This window comes from Micromys minutus (genome assembly GCF_963924665.1).
Source record: "Micromys minutus genome assembly, chromosome: 4".
Lineage (NCBI taxonomy): Eukaryota > Metazoa > Chordata > Mammalia > Rodentia > Muridae > Micromys > Micromys minutus.
Window position 1 is genome coordinate 87159153 of NC_137973.1, and position 20726 is coordinate 87179878.

General features: G+C 39.5%; 1 protein-coding gene across 1 annotated transcript in view; it reads left to right on the top strand.

Moving 5' to 3' along the window:
* The window catches only part of NEGR1 (neuronal growth regulator 1), a gene marked incomplete at both ends in the record, with an annotated part of 710996 nt that overhangs the window by 130774 nt on the left and 559496 nt on the right, over positions 1 to 20726 (top strand). The gene's annotated exons all lie outside the window — the stretch shown is intronic.

Consider the following 20726-nt stretch of genomic DNA (forward strand, 5'->3'; position numbering starts at 1 on the left):
GGGGGAAGGTCCATGAGAGTGGGGAGAGCTCTTGGCTTGTCAGCAGTTGGCTTGCACTTGGCTTGGTGGTGATCTTCATGACTGGGAGCTCATAGAGGTCTTCTACAGGAGACTAGGTGAAGACCTCTCCATATCTCCCCAAGGTGGATTCAGATGAGAAGAGGCAGTCCATGATTTTAAGACATTTATTGTCATGGCAGAAAGTAGATGAGTAAAATCATACTCTACTTTTGTGGTGAGCCTGAGATTAAATACTTTTTGCAGGGAGGAGTGTCTGGGATGGAATGTTTATTGGCTAAGCCTCCAAGCCTTTAGATACTTCATTAAAATGGAGATCTGTTTTGAGCCTATGTGACCACAGGTCATGTCCTCTACTCGTGAAGGGGCTTGTGGGTCTTGCCCTTATGTGACAGATCTATGGAGGGCTGAGGCTAGTGACAGGATCCTGATACCTAGGAATCAGGCAAAGTGGCAACTGTCCCTTTAGGGTCATGGGTTGTCTAGGTTTCTAGTCTTAGCTCAACAAGGAACCATTCTGCCCACAGATAGGTAGATAGATAGATCGATAGATAGATAGATAGATAGATAGATAGATAGATAGATAGATAGATGATAGATAGATAGATAGATAGATAGATAGATAGATTATAGCAAAACAGAGCATTGACCATCTCATATCTATTAATTCATAATGGTCTATCTTGTGTAAAACCTGCTTTAAAATTTATCCCCTGGAATGGGGGATATTCCCCACACTCATTCACATCTTGGATGTGCTGTTTCTGGGCAAACAGCTTCTTCCTAATGAATTCAGACATATTTCTTTCTATATGTTGAGATGTGTTTATTATGCAGAGTTACGTTTGCTTACAGATGCTAATTTAATGGTCTTCATAATTAGGGAACCTAATATGAAATAATCTTAAATGAGGACACATAAAGACAAAGGAGACAGAGTGTCATTCTCTAAAACTACATGGAACACTTGAGAAATATGAATTCAGAGCTCCATTAAGAATCTGTCAACTTTGCTGCAGCTGTAACAACTGTAGTTTGATTGGGAGACGGAGGGTGTCCTCATTTTAGAGCTACAGATATGTATCTTCAGATCAAAGTCATAGTTGTGCCGTGAGACTCCTCGGTCAGCTGCAGAGGCTTAGAAACAGGCCAGCAGGCTGAGTTTCTCTAAGAAGCCAAGAAAGCTCTTGAACTTTGCTTGCTTTGGCAAACTAGCCATTAGCTTTGTCAGATAGCTTCTTTTTAACTTCAAAACCACCTGGCCATTTGAGTCTCTGCCTCAGTGGTCTTCCAGTCTTGTCCTTAGCCTTTTCCATTTAATACACTGTTCTGATTATGTGGGGCCCAAATGCATGATCTCAGATTAACTTCATATCTGGAGAATTTACATTAATCACTTCAGGCATTTAAGGTAGCCACATTTCAGACAATTTAAACACATAGAAATTTAAAGACTAATTTTAAAAAGTTCCATTCAAAACAGCTTCTTTTTCAAAAATTATCCTAGGCAGTCTTTACAGAGGAACACTTGAGAGTGACTATAGCTGTGCTGGAAGTGAAGGAATAAAAGAAAGATGGGAGGATGAAGAGAGGAAGGAAGGAGCAAAGAAAATAGGTTCAGACAAAGAAAAGATCAAGAGGAGAACAGAGAAAGGGAAAGGAAAAACGATTGGAGTAGAAAGGGAAGATGCGGACCAAATGTCAGTCCTCGGAACCACCACGATATTCAGAACCATTAATGATTCATTTCCAAAATACATGTATGTCTTAACGTAAAATTAAGTAAGTACATGCCATTCTTCCCCAAAACAGACATTCACATAGTAGCCTGTGTCTATTGCCTGTGAATAAGATATCCTATGGATTTTCCTTAATCAAGTTAAAAGAATTAGCAGGAGACAAATCAGTAGATGTTATTTGGACTACATCTTAAACTATTTGCTGTATTATAACCTGGGATATTCCAGTTTACTTGGGAAGCCATGTAGCTACCCCAAACCCTCACTATTCTAGATAGCTCTTCTCTGAGCTCTTACAAGCTGTTAGTTACCAAGTATGGTGTCCACAGGGCTAAGCTGATCTCAGTAGCCTGGAAGTGTGAGGATACATGGAACTTGAGATATTTTCACACTGGAGTTGTGAAGGCCATAGCTGCTGTCAAGTTTTTACAAAATAGCCAGACTGCAGTATTTATGCAAATTGGCTTTTTTTTTTAATTTACCATGTTAATTTTAAAGGTCACAATCACAAAGCCTATGGAGCCTTCTTACCATTAGGCTTTTGAATATTTTAGAACATCATTGAGTTGGGAGGGAGCTTGAAATACCACCGATGGCATCAGATTCATCAAATAGCTAACTAGGCTTTTTTCCTCTGAGACTGCTGTGGGCAGATTGCTGTGGGTGTCGTGGTAGGGCAGCATTTATAAAAAGCCTAAGACTGAAGAATTTTTAGCTTCACTTAACTCCTTTATACTCCTCCCATCACTCCCTCCTCCCATTCTTCCTCTTTTTTTTTCCTTCTTTTTTTCCCCATTAGACAAGGTCTCAATATGTAGCTCAGGCTAGCTTTCAAATTCCATCACTGCAGGGGAAAAAGAAAACTTCATGAATTGTACTTAAGGACCATTGTAGACTGAACTGTGTGCTTCAAAATTCACAGGCTGAATTCCTAAGCCCAAACTGGTTCTATTCATAGAATAGAGCCTTTGAGAAATAACCAGAATTAGGTAGCCATGGTAAGATTGGTAGAAAAGCAGTAGACCTCTTTCTGTTGCTTCATATGGGAACAGTAACAAGACCAAGGGGAGAAGAATGGCCTCTGTGAGCTCAGAAGAGCATCATGATGATGGACATAAAGTCTCCAACTGTGAAGAGATGATTTGTCTCTATGAAGTCATTCAATCTCAGCTGTTTTGTTATAACAGTGATAGTCATGTGTGAACACAGTGTGAACACAGAGGTGGACTTTACTTCCCTTCTTGGTCCCTTTGGTTCTCAGAAGAGGATGTTCATAGCAGTGAAAAACCATCAATGGGTAAGTTTACAAAGAGCTCATTTGTGATTCTGATAGAGACCATGCAGACTGACTGTGTCCACAACTGGAACAACTCAGTGAGCTGTAATTGAGATGAACACGGGCCATGAGGTAGGCTCTGGACCAGCACTGAATCACTGCAAGAATTCGGAGCTAACAAGAGCCTGGGAGTTGTTTTGTGTGAGTTGAAGGTATAATGAGTTGATTCTGTAATTGTAGTAATAGAAAAGGAGGGAGTAGTGAAGTGAGAGAAAATCAATTTTAAGTTAAACAAGGACACCAATGTGTAGTTTTCTCTGCTGTGGTCACTATGGAAAGTTTGGTTCGAACTTCTTAACTTTCCTGTGGATGTTTGGAAATTAAGTATTGATTTGGTGTTTAGCTCTGCTCTTGGGTCCTCTCATACCCATAGTTCCAAATCACTCTTTATATTTCTCCAAAATCGAGAATCAATGAGATGGAAATTACAAGTGTATTTTTAAAAGTTTTTATAGCCCTTTGAAGAAAATAAAATTGCTTTATTTTTCGTACGATAGTATTTAACTTTTATTATTCTATATTGACGACTCAGAGATCACTATTTCTGTTTTATTTTTCTCTCATTACTATGCAGTTTCACACCCAAACACTGGCAACTTCACACTCAATTCTAGTGTTATAGCTACATATAGATACTCAGTCTTTTTGTTTACTTAAAGCAATATCAACCAAAAGAGATTAGGATTGTCTTCAGGAGCACAAGATATTAGATAGATATTATTTTAAAAATCACACATAAAAGAATTATATGGCAAGAAAATAAAAGTTAAAAGGATAGGAAATGGCAAATCCCAGGTGGGGGGAGTAAATCCAAAAGCCTTTCTTTTTCATTAATTTTTTACCAGAGAATTCAAAATATGTCCCCAGCCATGTTAGGAAGGACCATAGTGAAGAGGGAGGAGTGTTCTTTACACTCACAAAGAGGATGTCACATGGGGACACAAAGTGTTTATCCACTCCTTCTTTCAAATTTCCAAGTTAGGAAAGCAAGATCGAAGTAGCCACTAACATCTACATTTTTGCAATTTTCATGTGGAAAGAAAAAGACCTAAGTCTCGCAACCGTAAGAGTGACAGACTGGAAACATCTTCAGCAAGTTCCCACTCAGTTTCAGACCAGCTGCAGCACAGTGTGCAGTGGATGGACGCCAGGCTAAGGAGCCAGTTACACTTTGAAAGGAAATCATTATTAAGCTAACAAAAAGAACTTCACATTCTGCCTTGGTTAGAAATGAGAAGGAATAGGAGGAATAGTAAAAATCTCATTATTTAAAATAATCCAGGAGTCTTAAAAATTATCTGATAAAAATTTAATGCTTATGACTTAAAGTAAAATTAAAGACATCATTCTATCATCAAAAACTTCTTGGCTCAGAAAATCTTCTAATTTAGAATCAATGTAATAATGAATATATATTATGTAACTAAAGGTTCCATAACAAATATAATATTACAAAAGGATTAGAGAAAATGATAAGATTTGAAATTTTAATTATAACCTTGCTTCAACTTAAAAATGAAAATTTTGTGGAGAATTTAATGAAATACTTAGTTGTTTTAGTTATAATTCCAAAGTTTCAAACGTTGATTTACATGTTTTTACAAAGAAAATGCCACCTCTTCCACTGAAAATAATCTTTGTCCTGTCTCTCACTTGGGGATTATTGAGATGGCCTTACAGGTTAGATTGGTTACAAAACACAACGGAGGGCTTGGAGATAACCTAGGGGTAAATTGATTAGTATCCAGGTGTGATTCTTTGAGCTCAGATCTCTAGAATCCCTGTGAAGCTAGGCTGGGCAGAACTCTCAACTTATCTGTAATTACTGCATTTTTAATAGATATTTTTTATTTACATTTCAAATGTTATCCCCCTTCCCGGTCATTATTGCATTTTAATCTCCATAAACTGTTGCCATCTAAAATTTTTAAGAAATCTGTTAATCAGTTAAAGCTAACGTTTAGATTTCCATAAAATATGAACCAGAAGAATACCAAACAGGAAAATCAGAAATGACCTACAAAGGAGTATTGTCTGAGTGAATTGAAAACAAGTCCCAAGTGATAAACACTCAAAGTTTGGTAGAATTCTGGTGTAAAATTTTGGACCACTGGGTCCAAAGAAGCATTAACATGTGACACAAGAAGCCAGTTCCTGTGAGCATTATTTTCAAGGCACCTGGACCCTAATTAGGTTCTCATCAGAGTACTGGATGTTTGATACATCAGAAAACAGAGAAGTTTTCTAAAGGTATGTGAGTTCCTTGTCTGTGGTGGTTTGAATAGGTTTGGGCCCCCCCAAACTCATGTGTTTGCATGATTGACCATAGGGAGTGGTACTTTTAGAGAGTGGCCTTGTTGGAGGAAGTGCATCACTGTGTAGGTGGGTTTTGAACTCCTCTATTCTCTGGTTCTGCTCAGTGTGGAATTCTAGTTCCTTAATGGCTACATGAAGAAGAGAGTCTTCTTCTTGTTGCCCTAGGATCAAGATGTCAAACTCTCAGCTCTTTCTCCAGCACCATGTCTGCCTACATGCTGCTATGCTTTCTGCCGTGACAGTAATGGACTAAACATCTAAAACTGTAAGCCAGCCCCAGTTAAATGTTTCTCTTTTAAGAGTTGCCTTGGTCATGGCATTTCTTCACAGCAATGGAACTCTCAGACAATATCTGTTCTTTCTCTGGTTAAAGATCAATTATTCTTGCCAGCACTTTACAAGACAGTGATGTCCATAATGTGGAGTCATGTGCGGTCTTACAGCACAGCCTCATGGTGAGTAGAACCTGCTCTAAATAAGCAAATGTACAGCTCCCAACACAAACAACAAAATTTATGAAGGGAGAACTGTCCAAAGGACCTTCAATCTCTGTCCATGGATCGAATCCTGGAGATCTCTGTAGGATGCTAGGTCCTTGCTCTTAGAACAAGTCACTCTGGGAACCCAAGGTCAGGTGTAGAGCAGTGTGTGTAGGTCTGAAGACAGGCTCCAGGGAGGTTTTGTCTGGTTTTAGTGAAATTATCTGGAGTCTCCTTTATTCTCTTCACAAAAGGCAGGGGGCAGTTGCCCCACATTGTGAGACTTTTGAATGAATCAAGAAGTCTTGAGAACAAAGAAACCATTTTGAATTTCCATCTGTGATTAAAGCTATTGAGAATAATTTATGACTGAATTTACCTTATTTCCCATTAAACAATTCAGACAATTTCTGGAAATAAAATTGTGAAAGAGGCACTACCTTAGAATCATATGTTCCAGATGTGGACCTCAGAGACCTTCTTCAGATGTGAACCTTGGACGCCTCCAGATGTGGGTCTTAGAATCAGGTGTTCCACCTGTGAGCCTTACATGCTTCTTCCATGTGTGAACCTTGGAGGCCTGCTCCAGATGTGTGCCTTGGAGGCCTGCTCCAGATGTGTGCTTTGGAGGCCTGCTCCAGATGTGTGCCTTGGAGGTCTGTTCCAGATGTGTGCCTTGGAGGCCTGCTCCAGATGTGTGCTTTGGAGGCCTGCTCCAGATGTGTGCCTTGAAGGTCTGTTCCAGATGTGTGCCTTGGAGGTCTGTTCCAGATGTGTGCCTTGGAGGTCTGTTCCAGATGTGTGCCTTGGAGGTCTGTTCCAGATGTGTGCCTTGGAGGTCTGTTCCAGATGTGTGCCTTGGAGGTCTGTTCCAGATGTGTGCCTTGGAGGTCTGTTCCAGATGTGTGCCTTGGAGGTCTGATCCATATGTGAACCTTGTAGTTCTACTCCAGATGTGAACCTTAGAATCAGGTGTTCTACCTGTGAGCCTTGAATGCTTCTTCCAGGTGTGAAGGAGGGGCAGGGCAGCATAAATTGTCCCCTAGTCTTACTGGAGGATCCTGCCACACTGGTGACACATGGCCTGGGGCACTGCTCTCACTGAATGCAATTGCACTATTTCCACACCAGTCTTCATGTCCTTAGGAGAGAATAGGTTTTTGCTCTCTGCCTTCCTAGACAGAGATGCTTACTGACTTCAAGATGCTGGCAGCAGGTTTCAAATCTAGTATACTGGAATCATCTTTTAATTGTTATAAAATACTAACCTTTAATAAAAATTAAAGTTGAAACTGCACATCTTTATCAAATGATATTTTGCCTATAAATCTAAAAGTATGAGTTTACAACATGTGTAGTTACAGTGATATGCCTATGTGTGTCCCTATGTGTGGAGATGCCTATATTTAAAGGTGGCAGCCAGAGGTCAGGAGCCCACGTCAATATCATTTTCCATCTTATTTATTTTTGGAGCAAGGGTCACTGATCTGGCTTCCCAGGCTGGCGGCAAGTCCCAGGGACCCACTAGTCTCTGTCTCCCACGTGCCAGATTTACAGGCACATGGTGCCTGCAGAGCTCTTTGATGAACATGCTGTGAGTCTGAAACCACACTTACTCACTGAGCTCTCTCCTCAGCCCCTAGTCACACTGGCTTTAGAGTTATCCTGCTCCTCCAACCAGTGATACTTTCCTGCTGTTCCCATGTCTGTTAACTTGTCTGAAGTATTGTTTTATCCACTCAAACTTTATTTTGTCAACATTCCAATACCATATAAACTTAGAGCAAACGAGCTTAGAGGGTTTTTAAGATTGAAATTAATGGGGCATTTGCTTCTATAAAAACATTTTTAAATGAAACATTCACTTTAGCTGGGGTATGTCTGAAACGGAAACTTAAGGGTTTTTTGGAAAGTCAGTTGTGCCGGCAGAAACATGTGAAGGAAAATTTCCCTGAATCAGACACAGGAGAAAGAATGTTCTGCTAAAGCAAGCACATGAAAGGACACATGATGACGGATTCTTTGCTCGGGGCCCACCTTACATTGCTTAGTTGAGCTCCATTTATCAGGACTCCACAGATAGAAACGCACCGAAGCAACTGACTGCTGGTGTGCTGCAGTTTCTTGCTGTTTCCACAGACTTGGGCTGACTGGCTAAGGGATGTCAGCTGAGGTAAGACTCGCAGTGTTTGGAGAGGGTATAAAAAGGACTTGAAGGGCACTGATGGAGGCTGAGCTAGGCTTGCTTCTAGAGCTGGATGTACAACACTTGTTAGTCTCAAGTCTCTGATCATTTTCCCTTTGCTGAAAGAGGCAGAACCAAAAACTCCGGCATCCCTCCCTAGTCCCTCCTGACGACTCGCGCTAGGTAACGCCATGGTTCCTCTTCGTTATCTGACTCCACCAGATTGGAGTGCTGCTATTCCATGAAATGTGTGTGAGTGAATGGAGCTGTTGCTGCTGTCCTATGATCTTGACTGCCGATTTCTAGACAGCACAGATGGGAGTTGCTCCAAAGAACCATTTCTAAACAGGCCCACTCCCCCCACATCCTTTCTTTCCCACTACCTCTGGTGGGGTAAAAGGGATGGTTAAAGGACCATCGTTAAAAATAGAATTTGAAACATTTAAGGTTACATAACAGCAGACATCATTTCTATCAATTTGGTATATGTTAATTTCAATTAGAAAATCGGTCACTTAAGACTTGTATTTTAAGTGTGAAGACATGTGATCCAGAGCCAGAAAAGTTCTTCAGTGAGTTTGTGCGCCCTCTTAACAACATGGCCACATACTTGGGAAATCAGACACTTCCAATTGAAGTTTAAGGCAAACGACACTTTAATCCATTAGTTTGGCCATTAGGAGCAAGTGTGGAAAGATAGGAGTTGGATGGCAAGCACAGCACTGAGATGAAATAAAGATGAAATAAAGCCCAGCCTTTTGGTCAGAACCAACTCTGCACAGACATTTACTAAGGCCGGCCTTATTGGGGGCAGCATTCAAAATAATGGGACCCCAACACACCTTAGTTCATAAAATGCTGAGGTAAGAAAGGGCCAAGGATATAGACAAGGACCTTAAACATGAGCTTCTTTTCAAAATCCTAATTGTAAAATTATGTCCAAGACTCTGAGAAACAATAAGCAAGCATGATCTAGTCTTGAGAAATTCAACCAATATGCTAAAGTTAGCTTTCAGAGAAAGCCGGGACTTGATCTAAAGCAGGGTTAGTGCAGGATGAGTACTGAGCAAGAGACTACTAATTAATATAAAGTGTTCAAAGGAAATATACTGTTCTACTCAATTAGGAGAAGTGTTCTTAAATATTCCTTTTGATTCCTACTGTAATTATACCGTGAAAAAGTTGAATAATTTTGCACAGTAAAGTACCAAGTAGGAAATCATTTATAAGTAAGGAAAAGATGACTACAGTCTAATTATTCTAAGCAGCAGAAAATAGATTTTCAAGGCAGTATTTATGTTCTGGAGTAAAAATAAACATGAATTATTATTAAACTATTATTACTGAATTAATCTTGACACTGTAGGAACTTAGGTAAGGAGATTTTTAAGGAGTGGGCAGCCTGAGCTACTCAGCAATTGTGAGGCCATCTTGGGTAGTGTGGTGTGACCTTGTTAGAGAGAGCAGGGGGTAAGACAGAGAGAATGAGAATTAGCATTGAATAAAGATACTCTAGGACAATGTGACTTAACCTCCTGCAAACATTGAATATACTTAAGAGTTTTGTTGCAGCAGATATGGACATTGTGAAAGTAGTAACTTTATAATATTGGAACTTAATATCTTGCTTACTTTATCCATTTACCTGTTGTATCAGTGATTACATGGCTCTGGGATTTGATACATTTGTGTTCTAGCTCACAAATATCTTTCCTTTTATTGGCCCTTAGTGAACACTGGAAACTTCCAAAGTTGCTGTTAGTTTCCCTCATTTCTGTTATTTTGTACTATTTTAGCTTAAGAAAAGAAAAAGCTCATTTTAGGCTTTTTTTTTTTTTCTTGTACTGTTTTGTTTTTTGTTTTTGTCTTAAAGTAAATCTACCAAGAAGGGACTGACTGTTAAACATTCATGGAGGCATTTGCTGTGGCATGTGCAGGGGAGGGCTCCATGAGGAAGAAGAATAAGCCCATCAGAGAGTTTTCTGCTCAGTGACTAGGCCACAGATAGTGTAGATGTGAGTAGGGGTGGGGCCTGGGGAGAGGGCATGTACTATGTCAGGATGGGAGGAGCATGAGGAGTAGTGCTTGCACATTTTCCTTGGAAAAGAGAAGGAATGGCCAGGAGCACAGCAATCATTGAGAAGCCAGTGCAAAGAGGAACGGATGACTAGTATATGGGTGCCCATGGGTCCTGTCCACTGACTAGTATATGGGTGCCCCATGGGTCCTGACCATGAACTTCTGACTCTCTGGAGAGCAGGTGAAAATCCAGCCAGTAGGAAGCTTATGCATCCAGGGAAGAGTCATGGGTCTTATCATGGCATGTCCTGTGAGTCAAGTCTGAATGCTCCTTGTTTGTAAATGTGTTAGTGTCCCTAAGGTACCTGGTTATTAAATTTTACTTTCAGAGGCTAATGTCTTAGTGATGAAGATGCAATTAGCAGGCAGCCATGGGCACTCAGAGGGATCTGGAGATGAAGAGACAGTTCTCTTGAACCCAGACCTGGCAGTAAGCACCCCAGAATCTGGTTATTTCCCAGGCATGGCTTCCCCTCCAGAACTCTGGTCTTTTATCTCCTTACACCTCCGCCCTAGACTATGTCTGTTCCTTTCCTCTGAAATCCATACCAGCAATAAATAAACTACCCTACAGACAAAATGCTTAGATGTTAACCCAATAACTTTGTCTGGGGCCCTCATTTGTCAGTTAAACTAGGGCTATACTCCATAATGAAAGCACGCTCTGTTATTAATTAGCGCAGTCTCTGCCAACCCACATTATAGAAACCCACAGCATGTGCAGAGTCTCTGTACCCTGCAGTGGTTTCTTTGAGATACAAAGGATGGGTGACTTTTCTCTGGCTCCAACTAGCATCGTATGACAAGGACTCATGCATACCAGAGCACTGTCTATTAACTCTTAGCGCCTGTCTCACCACAGGGAAAAGTCCTCTTGCTTTTCTTTTACAACGTTCTGACATAGTCTTATCTATCCTTTTTCTATAATCTCTGATTGTGGAATCATTAGAAACATAGATTGTGAGCACCAGGAGAGCTTTAGAAATGCTGTCTTGAGAACAATGCCTGGTCTTTGCTTAGTGAAAAGTAACACTGGTGATTAAATGCAAGGCAATGTAGGAGAGAGTTCAAAACCTTAACAACTTGATATGTTAGAAATATGACTTTCAACAAACTTCCACAAAATGCATCATATTGCTTGTATTTTTTTGTTTTTTTTGTTTTTTTTTTTTTTTTTTTTTTTGCTTTAATGATTTCCCACATGTCTACTTTGAAGTCTGAAGTCTGAAGTCCATCAGCCCATAAACATGGGGATGTTTGCTGTCTGAGCAGTGGCATGCTAATTATCAAAGCCTTTCTTTCGCAGGAAGCTCGTTAAGAAATCAGAAGGCTATGCTGAGAATATTTACTGACAAGATTTATAAATTTGATCTAACTAAGCCAGAGTTTTAGTAAAATACTGATTTATAAGTAATGGCCTTAAATGAGATTCCCATTTGCAAACATCATTCTAGGTAGAAAAACACATTACCAATATAACTCTGTGTCAGGACGTTCTCATATCTCATTAGGTTTTGATATGTAAATACAGTTTGCATTCAGAATAATAAACACCTGACATTAGAAAACATAATGGCCACAGAATAATCTTGGCTTTACACATTTGTAAACATTGGATGATGGGTAATAAGACTTGCAAATAAATTCTTCCCTAAATCCAGAAGACTCAGAAGCAAATTCTGGAAGTTTGTATGAGAAGAGGTATTGGGCTAAATGGAAGAACAAATACTGCTAAGACATTTCGCTGTTCGCTTTAAGGAACTTTAATACTGGAACAAGCCTTCCCAGTGGTCCCAATAAAATTAAGTGCTCATGAGTAATGATAGGAGTCTGAGGAAAAGATGCATTGTGGGATCGGAAGAGACGAAGGTGGGCTCTGCATGTTCACTCTGAACTGAATATCATTTTCATCATGTCTACGTTCAAATACTTACACAAGACACACAACCACACACTCTCTGTCTGTCTGTCTGTCTCTCTCTCTCTTTCACACACACACACACAAACACACACACACACGGGGGGGGGAGAGAGACAGAGAGAGAGAGACAGACAGAGAGAGAGAGAGAAAGTGAGAGAGAGAGAGAGAGAGAGAGACAGAGAGAGACAGACAGAGAGAGAGAGAGAGAGAGAGAGAGAGAGAGAGAGAGAGATCGTGTGAGCTCATACAAGATGACAGAAGATGCCTTTGAACCAATTACTTTAGTCAAATCTTCTAGAGGCTTGGTCAGCCTCCTGATTTTCAAGAAGTTCTGTTGTTTTAGCTTCCAATCTATGGTACTTTGTAACGGTCCCAGAAGACTACAACATAACTCAGTTGACTTCTGGGAGGAATTGAGTTAGATTTGCTTATGCTGTGCAGTCTGTAGTACATTATCCCACCAGAACTGATGAGTTCACTCAATATCTGGCAAAAATGGAATGAAGCTTCTCTGTAAAGCTTGCAGACTCTCCCCACCATGAAGTAAAGCATAGCCCCATTCTGTAAGGCTAAAACCTGATGGTGCTTGAAGGCGAATGTTGTGAAACTATTCTCAGGGATCATTGTAGTTATTTAACCATTGCTCTTGGGAAAACCTTGACAATATCAAGCTTTCAGTTGACATCATAGTCAGGTATAGATGAAGAAAGGGAAGAAAGGAGGGGGGAGAAGAACGTGTAATTACAAAATAGTGAGCAGGCATGAGAAAGGAGAGGTGGATCCAGTGTGTGGGTCTGAGCATTGTGAGTACCCCCCTCCTTGTAGACCCACTGTGTGCAACAATGGTGAGAACTCATTTAAACACATGAGAGCAGCCTGTACCTCCAGGATCTAGGGAGCAATTCTGTTAGTTTCTAGCACAAATACTGAATACACCATTTACCGTTCAGCAGGAGGATTAGACAACCAGTCCATATTGGCTAATCCACAATCGCACATTGGAGGCAAGGGACAAGGTATGTTTTCCAATACAGTTGTCAAATACTCTTAAAACATTCCCACACAATCTCTAAAACTGTTCAGAGGGAATACTGAAGCATGAAATCTCAACCTGATGGCTCTGTGGAGAGCCCAGCCACATTGAAAAGTAAGAACTGGATGGAGAGTCCCAAAGCTTCCCCTCAGTTCTCTTGTTTACTAAGGAAGCATAGGTGTCAGTGTGCTCCAGGCTTATGGGTGCTCAGGCTGTGGAGAACCTGATCTCTCTAATTTCCATGGACTGAGACTTGGGTGCAGTGACCAAGCTTGCTTCCTGCCTAAAAAAAAAAAAAAAAAAAAAAAAAAATCATACAAATCGTCAGGATCCTGGACTTACTCTAATTAAAGGCAATGTAGAAAAACCAGACACTTAGATGAGTTTCTTGGGCTCATAAAGTTAAAGCACCTCTTTTTTCAATATGTGAGTTAGAGGCAGTTCCTGTAAATGAGTGTAAATTAACTTGTAATTTCCCCTGCATATTAATATGGAATAAGCCTTCTCTGCATTACCCAATGTATTCATCATAGAAGCTCTTGCTCTCTAAGTGAAATGTACAATACCTCCATTCCTCTTGGTTGCACCCTGTGTGGCCTAAGCTACAGAACTCTCTTTGATGAAGATAAGCTGCCAGCATCTTAGTAACAATTATGTGGAACAGACGGGGTCTGTGGCCAGGTCTGGGGGGCAGACAGTCTTCGTGGACATTGTTCATTGGTATATGTGCAGAAATGAGTACAGGCCTCATGCCTCCTGCCCCTCCTATTCCTCCCGGGTGTTGTAATTCACGGGGTGCTCACCCTGTAGCCCAAAATGATACCAAAGTCATTGTCATCCTCCTGCTCTGCCTCTCGTGCTGTGTCTCCAAGTGTCACTCAGCATGCCTATGTTGCAAACATGTTTTAATATGATATATGAGTTAGTTGTTTAGAGAATTCGTTACCCATTTTACACATCTAAATTTTGGTAGAATTTGAAATATAATGAATGGCTTTTGGTCTTCATGCCAGCCCAACTTTAATCCTCAAATTTAACAATTCCATCATTTACCAATGATGAGAGTGATACAAAATGTGATACTAATCATTTTTATATTTAAGAAATTAGGAGAGCCTTCATATCACATGTCCCTGAGGTTACATATAATTCCGTGTTTCTTATCTCAACCAAATTTAAAATTAATCACTTGCCTAATTAGCTACATACATTTAATAGTCCATAATTTAATCATGTGTCTTTGGGGCAGGATATTATTTAAATCACTTGAAGTAGACACAGGTGATAACCACTAAGAATTACAGGAAAGAAAAGGAATATCTGGGGACTCAGAGAGGTGTATCAGAGTTTCGCACTGTATGATTGATAGACAATGATGTTGATGAGACTCAGAGCTAAGAATGTGCTTAGAGTTTAAAGACAAATAAATTTCCATGAAAGAGATAGACATTTTTCTGTAAGATTTTTTTCTAAAATATATGTGTTTCTTTTTATGATTTAGTCAATTACAACCAGGCTGAAAACATACAAGTTGTATTGCATGGTGATTTCTATTTTTCCTGAAATATGACCCTTGATACATTTATAATAACCTCTATTTGTATCTAGTTCATCTAAAGCACTGTGAATATGTGCACACACTCATCATTAATCATAGCAACTTACTTAGTAGAGTGTTTACTTAAATGATTTTGATAATAATAAAATAATTTGATAGAAAGTATTATAGATGTGTCACTACTCTTTACAATCATCTGAAAAGCTGACATAGATGAGCTTCATCTACATGAATTTTTGCCACACAGACAGAATATGTGCAGAGTGTAACCCAGTGTGAATAGTGTCCTTCACAGATAAGGACAAGAGTGTGGGTTCATAGCGTCTGAAAAATGTTCCACTTGACACCTAGAGTGGGACATGTGGAGGGAGAGGAGGGGAGACCATCCTCACAAGGTAACAGAAATGAACAATCCCTAAAACAATCCCTAAAATAATCTTGTCTAATATCATTCTCATTGTTAATCCTGTGCTCAGTTTTAGAATTAATTTAAGGAAACATACTGGATCTGTCATTCCCTGTGAGCTTTTCCTTGATTTCCAATCCATACAGACTACACTAAGCATAATTAGTAGCATGCAGGGTGCACTAGCATGCTTGATTTGTTTCTGTAACACAGAAATATTGACCCCAGCGATTTAAATCATGGACTTTTGATATTTCCATTGATTTTAGCTCACTTCTTAACACTAAAATGCATAGTTGTTCTGTGTTTGGGGTGAGCTGATTACAGTAGAGAAGCAGCGATCACCCACCTCAATGGCTGTGTAGCTTCCCTCATTCCCTCAGCCTGAGCCGGAAGCCCACATTTTCATACCAGGCTTATGTGCTTGATCTGGTGGCCATCCCTTTCCTCTGCGAGGGAAGTTAGGCTTGATGCTGATGTCAAATTTTAAGAATACATCAAAAAGCCACATGTTACGTGAGAGAACAACAAGGCCTTGAGAACTGAATTCCCTGCATGGGGATTCTTTAATCCTGCTTTTCTGTGTTGTATGAGCCTTGTGATGTAAGTTCCTGCATTCATTCCTATCTGAAGATAAGCCAGGGAGGAGTCTCACTGAGGAAAAGGAAACACTTTTATAATAGATGTTAGGTTTCTTTGTTCTGTATTTCCTTTGGTTTGTTTTCAGATAACTAGGTGGCTAATAGGCACATATGCCTGTGTGTGTGTGTGTGTGTGTGTGTGTGTTGTGTGTGTGTGCCTATTAGTATGTGTTTGTATGGATGTGAACTCATATCAAGAGCAGAGACCAACACTGGATATCTTCTTCAATTTCTCTCTGTCTTTATCTTTTGGGGCAGAATTTCACATTCTCACTGACTTTCTGTCCAGTAAACACTAAACACTCACTTTCTCTTTGCACCTAAAATTAAAATTATAGATGCAGGCTGAACCAGGCTTTCACATATGTGCTGGACATTTGAATTTGGGTTGCCCTTGTACCAGAGCTGCTTTGCCAATTGACCCATCTTCCTGGCTGTAGACTATAGTCAAGGTAAACCTGTTTGATGATAATGGTTGTGTCTTTCCTGTGACTCTGGTCATACGGTTACATGTGGTTACAGATATTATAAGTAATCTGCCATAGTCTAGAGTCCCCCTGACTGCCCCCAAACAGACCCTTGTGTACAGGTCGATGCTTCCATGTCTGCGTTGCAGTACTGGGTAGCTAAAGCCATTGCCATTATTATTCCATGTCTTATGTTGTTCATTATTGGCAGCTCCTTAGGAACGCTGAGTCAGCGAACAGCATGTACAGTGAATGATCTCCACCTCTTTCCAAGGAAGACTGTAATTCACAGCCCGTCTCTTTCCTTAGCCCTTCCCCTGCTCCTGTACAGTTGAAGGTGCTATAGAGGACATGTATGTAGTCTTTCATACCCTAAAATATGGGTCCAGTAGTGAACACACCAAACCAACTCTATTTTAAATTTTTCCTTTAAAAAACATTTTTATTTGATGAAAGAAGACATAGTAGGTATTGAAAGATATTTATTCATCCACACAACTCAAATAGCTACAAAATATGCTGAATTTGAAACCACTGAGGACTACATTTGAAAATACAGAGATATTTTTATTTTGTAAAACCATAACTTGGGAGTCTCTTCAGTACAGGACAAGGTTGTAGAGGTGTACGGCAGCCATTGCTATTGGGTTATTCTAAACTGAAAACAGTTCATCAGAACAAGTTTGATCATTTCTGTAATAGTTCATAGATGACATATCTAACCTAACATGTATTAACTGAATACTAGACATGGAAACCATGGAAATCAATATTTATTAGAATTCCAGATCCTGTTTCCCAGTCTTTAGGAAAATCTTGTTTTCTGTATGTCTTTCCTTCTTTCTTTCTTTCCTTCCTTCCTTCCTTCATTCCTTCTTTCTTTTCTTCTTTTCTTTCTTCTTTCCTCCCTCCCTACCTATTTCCCTTCCTCCCTATTTCCCTCCCTCTTTTCTTCACTCCCTCCTTCCCTCCCTTCCTCTCTCCCTATTCCCCTTTCTCCCTTTCTTTAGTACTAACGTAGCCTTTGAACTAGGAAAGCTATATTGTTATATTTGGTATGGTGTATATCCTAAGAAGTCACCTGACACAGTATTTTCATGTGAATGTCTAATCCCTGGAACAATGACTTAGTAGTAGATTTATGCTTCTGCTAGCGTAATAATTAGTCAAAGTTTTCTGTGGTTGAGCGATGACAGTATGTGGTTGTTTTTTAATACAAAACAACCACACTGGGAATATGAATAACCTCATGTTACTCAGTGAACAGTTATTATCTCAAATAAGGTGACAAGTGGAATCTTTTAATTTATGTACATTTAGTCCTAAATATATAATATTAAATATAGGGAGATTGTATATATGTAACATATATATCTATATATATGTATATATAAATATGCATATGTGTATATATTTCCATTATAATGAGATTGTTCATATGAGACAGTTCAAATTTTCCCAGATGTGGAGACAAGGGCCTGTAACCTTAGCTGTTGGGAGGCTGAGGAAGAAACACCACTGGTTGAAAGCACATTGTAAGACCCTGTCTCAAAAACAAAAAAGTTATCATGGATGGAGCTATCAGGATTTTATTATGTTGAGCCAGACTGTGCAAGTCCTGACCTAGTAAAAAAATGTCTTTACAACTGGGCAGATATCTGTCACTCATTTCTCCTCTGCTGTGGTTATTTGAAATTATTTGCCACATCAAAACTGTAGAAAAAGATTTTTAAGGATTGTCACTTTATCTTAATTTCTGAGGACCATACACCATTTAGATCATTTCCATTTCTGTACTTCATACTCAGCCAGATAAAGAATGGTTTTAAGATTATTTTTCCAGTGTGAGTGATTTACCCTGAGGTGATAGAAGCTTTGATTTATTTCTACTTCATAACTTTTTAGTGGCGATTTTATGTTCAGAGAAGAATAGCTACAATGATGTGTTGCTACCAGTTGTCACATAAGTTCTGCTGCCAAGGATGGGTGCTCCCTGGGGGTCTCACTTCTCCTGACACCCAACTGCACACACAGAACATATATGAGTTGTCCAGTGTTGCTGCTCCAACTGCACACATCACGTTCAGGGGGTGTGCAGAGAGACAAGAAAAAGATATGAGAAAAGTGTACATTTGTTTTGATTAATAGTGTCTGGACCTTGCTTACCAACTCTGCCTAGCTCCTAATCTCCAAAGAACCAGAACAGATTCAGTCTGCCTTTCTATCTGTCTATCAATTCATCCATCCATCTATCTATCTATCTATCTATCTATCTCTGTCTATCTGTCTATCTATCTATATATTTATCTATCTATTTCTATTTTTGTAACTATATGTCATCTATCCATCAAACCACATACCCTCTATTAATCATCTATCATTCATCAATTGTCTGTTATCTATTTACATGTATATCCTGTATATATGGCTATGTACATAGCATGTGTGCATATATGAATGATAGAATATTTATGCTATTATACTGATTAGGCTTACAGCAATGCAAAATCACATTGAACACATGGAAGAGCTAGAATATCTGCCACTGTCATGATGTGGGAGAGAAAAAAACTGGTCACATTTCAACCTCTGGATATGCTCAGACAAATTTGCATAAACTGTGTAGCTTACAAACAAAGGATGTTTATTTTCACAATTTTAGATGCCAATATATTCAATTCTAAGATGCCAACAGATTTCCTGTGTGGTAAGAACCTGCTGCTTGTTTCACTTCCTTTGGTGGGAGGTGGTGCCTGGTTTATGGCATCTCCTAGAAGGGTATTGATCGTTTGAAACTCATGATCTCATAACCATACGCCCCCCCCCAGAAATGTCATGGTCCACCTCATATATTAAGCTTTGGGAATCACATTTCATTATAAGAGCAGATAAATCAAAATTTACAGCTAGAGAGTCTAGAGATTCTAAAGGAGAGATATGAGTAGGGGGAGAGTTTCTGTGACAGAGAACAGATAAAAGAGAAAGCTGGGTTTGGTTAATCAAATGACCATTATAAAATAGGGAATGTGAGCCACACTTTAAATGTCTAAGGACATATGCAAAACGTACACAAACTGTAATGTAAAGTCTTCCAGTTTCTCAAAATGTAAATACAGAAAACATTCTCTCTAATAGGGATGAGTAAATCGAGCTAGAAAAACTGGTGTGGGAAGTGGGATGAGAATGACGGAGGCACATGGAGAATCTTCCCCTGGATGACCACCATGTACTAGTGAGGGTTAATTTACCATTCTGCTAACCATTGTGAGGGAAAAGATGTGTGTGTGGAATCTGTGTCTGACCTTGGTGGAGAAAAGCAAACATTTCATCCGGGATTCTGTCAGATGTAGGAGAATGTTTCTTTTCGGGTCATAGTGCAGCCTAAACCATGAACTAATTTTATCAGTTTTCTGTTCACTGGGACTATGGCACTTGAGTAAACAGAAACCCTGTCACTGGATTCAATCATAGGTTCACTAAGGTACAATGATTCAGATCACTTGGATAACACGCAGCATTCTAGTGATAGTAAGTAAATAAAACCTACAAAGACAGTCATACTAGACATGCTTCTGTCGGAGCATTTGTCATGAACAATGTCATGAAAATTCATGTTAGGATCATTTGCAAAGAGTAATAATGAAGTCACTCTATGAGAGGTCTGAATTCACCAGTACAGTAAGTACTTCAGTTGGACTTGTTTGGCGGTTTCAAAAATGAGGAAGACTAATCAACTAAGAAGTTTACAGACCTCTAATCACTAAGACCAGATCCCCTAAGATCCTGAACTATGGCTTCCTACCACACTACACAGCATAACTCTTGCAGACTAGTATTAGGGAATTTCCTGCTTTCTTTACTCTTCTTTGCCTTTAGAAGAGATGATTAAAATTTCTTTTTATCATACTATAGTTTTTCAAGTTTTTGCTTGTTTGGTTGGTTTTTTGTTTGTTTTGGTTTTGTTTGTTTGTTTGTTTGTTTGATTACCAAGCATCAGAACCCCATTCCTATCAATTCTTCTAGCTTTCACCAGGCTACAGTGAGACCACGGGTGTGTTCTGTATACAAGGCTGCTTCATTATCACTGGGTAGAAAACATGCACGTGTGCTCCATGGCCTTGTTGGCAGTCAATCTATGTTGATGGTCCAACTATAGTCACTTGTCAACATCTTGGGGCTCAGGGCTGACACAGTATCTGTTCTTATTATGGATAAAAATTTCCCTGTGCTGTGGATCTGAGGTGACTCTCCCTTTAGAATGCATGGGATGTGAGAAGCTTGGAGATGTTGAACACAAACCAGCATTTAGCAAGATACCACTGTAGAATTAGCTCATTAATGCAACAAGCTCTGAATATCTGATTTCCTGTCTATTTCTTTGTGGTCTTGTTTTCTTTTGTGAGAATTCAGGCTCAAGGTTTAGCAAAAGTCAGTGGTCTATTCTGACAAACCAGCTTCATTTTCAATCAAAAAACAAAATCAAAACACACAAACAAAAATAGGCTGTGTCCTCAGTGTATTGTTCAGGAAAAGGGGATTTTATTTGTC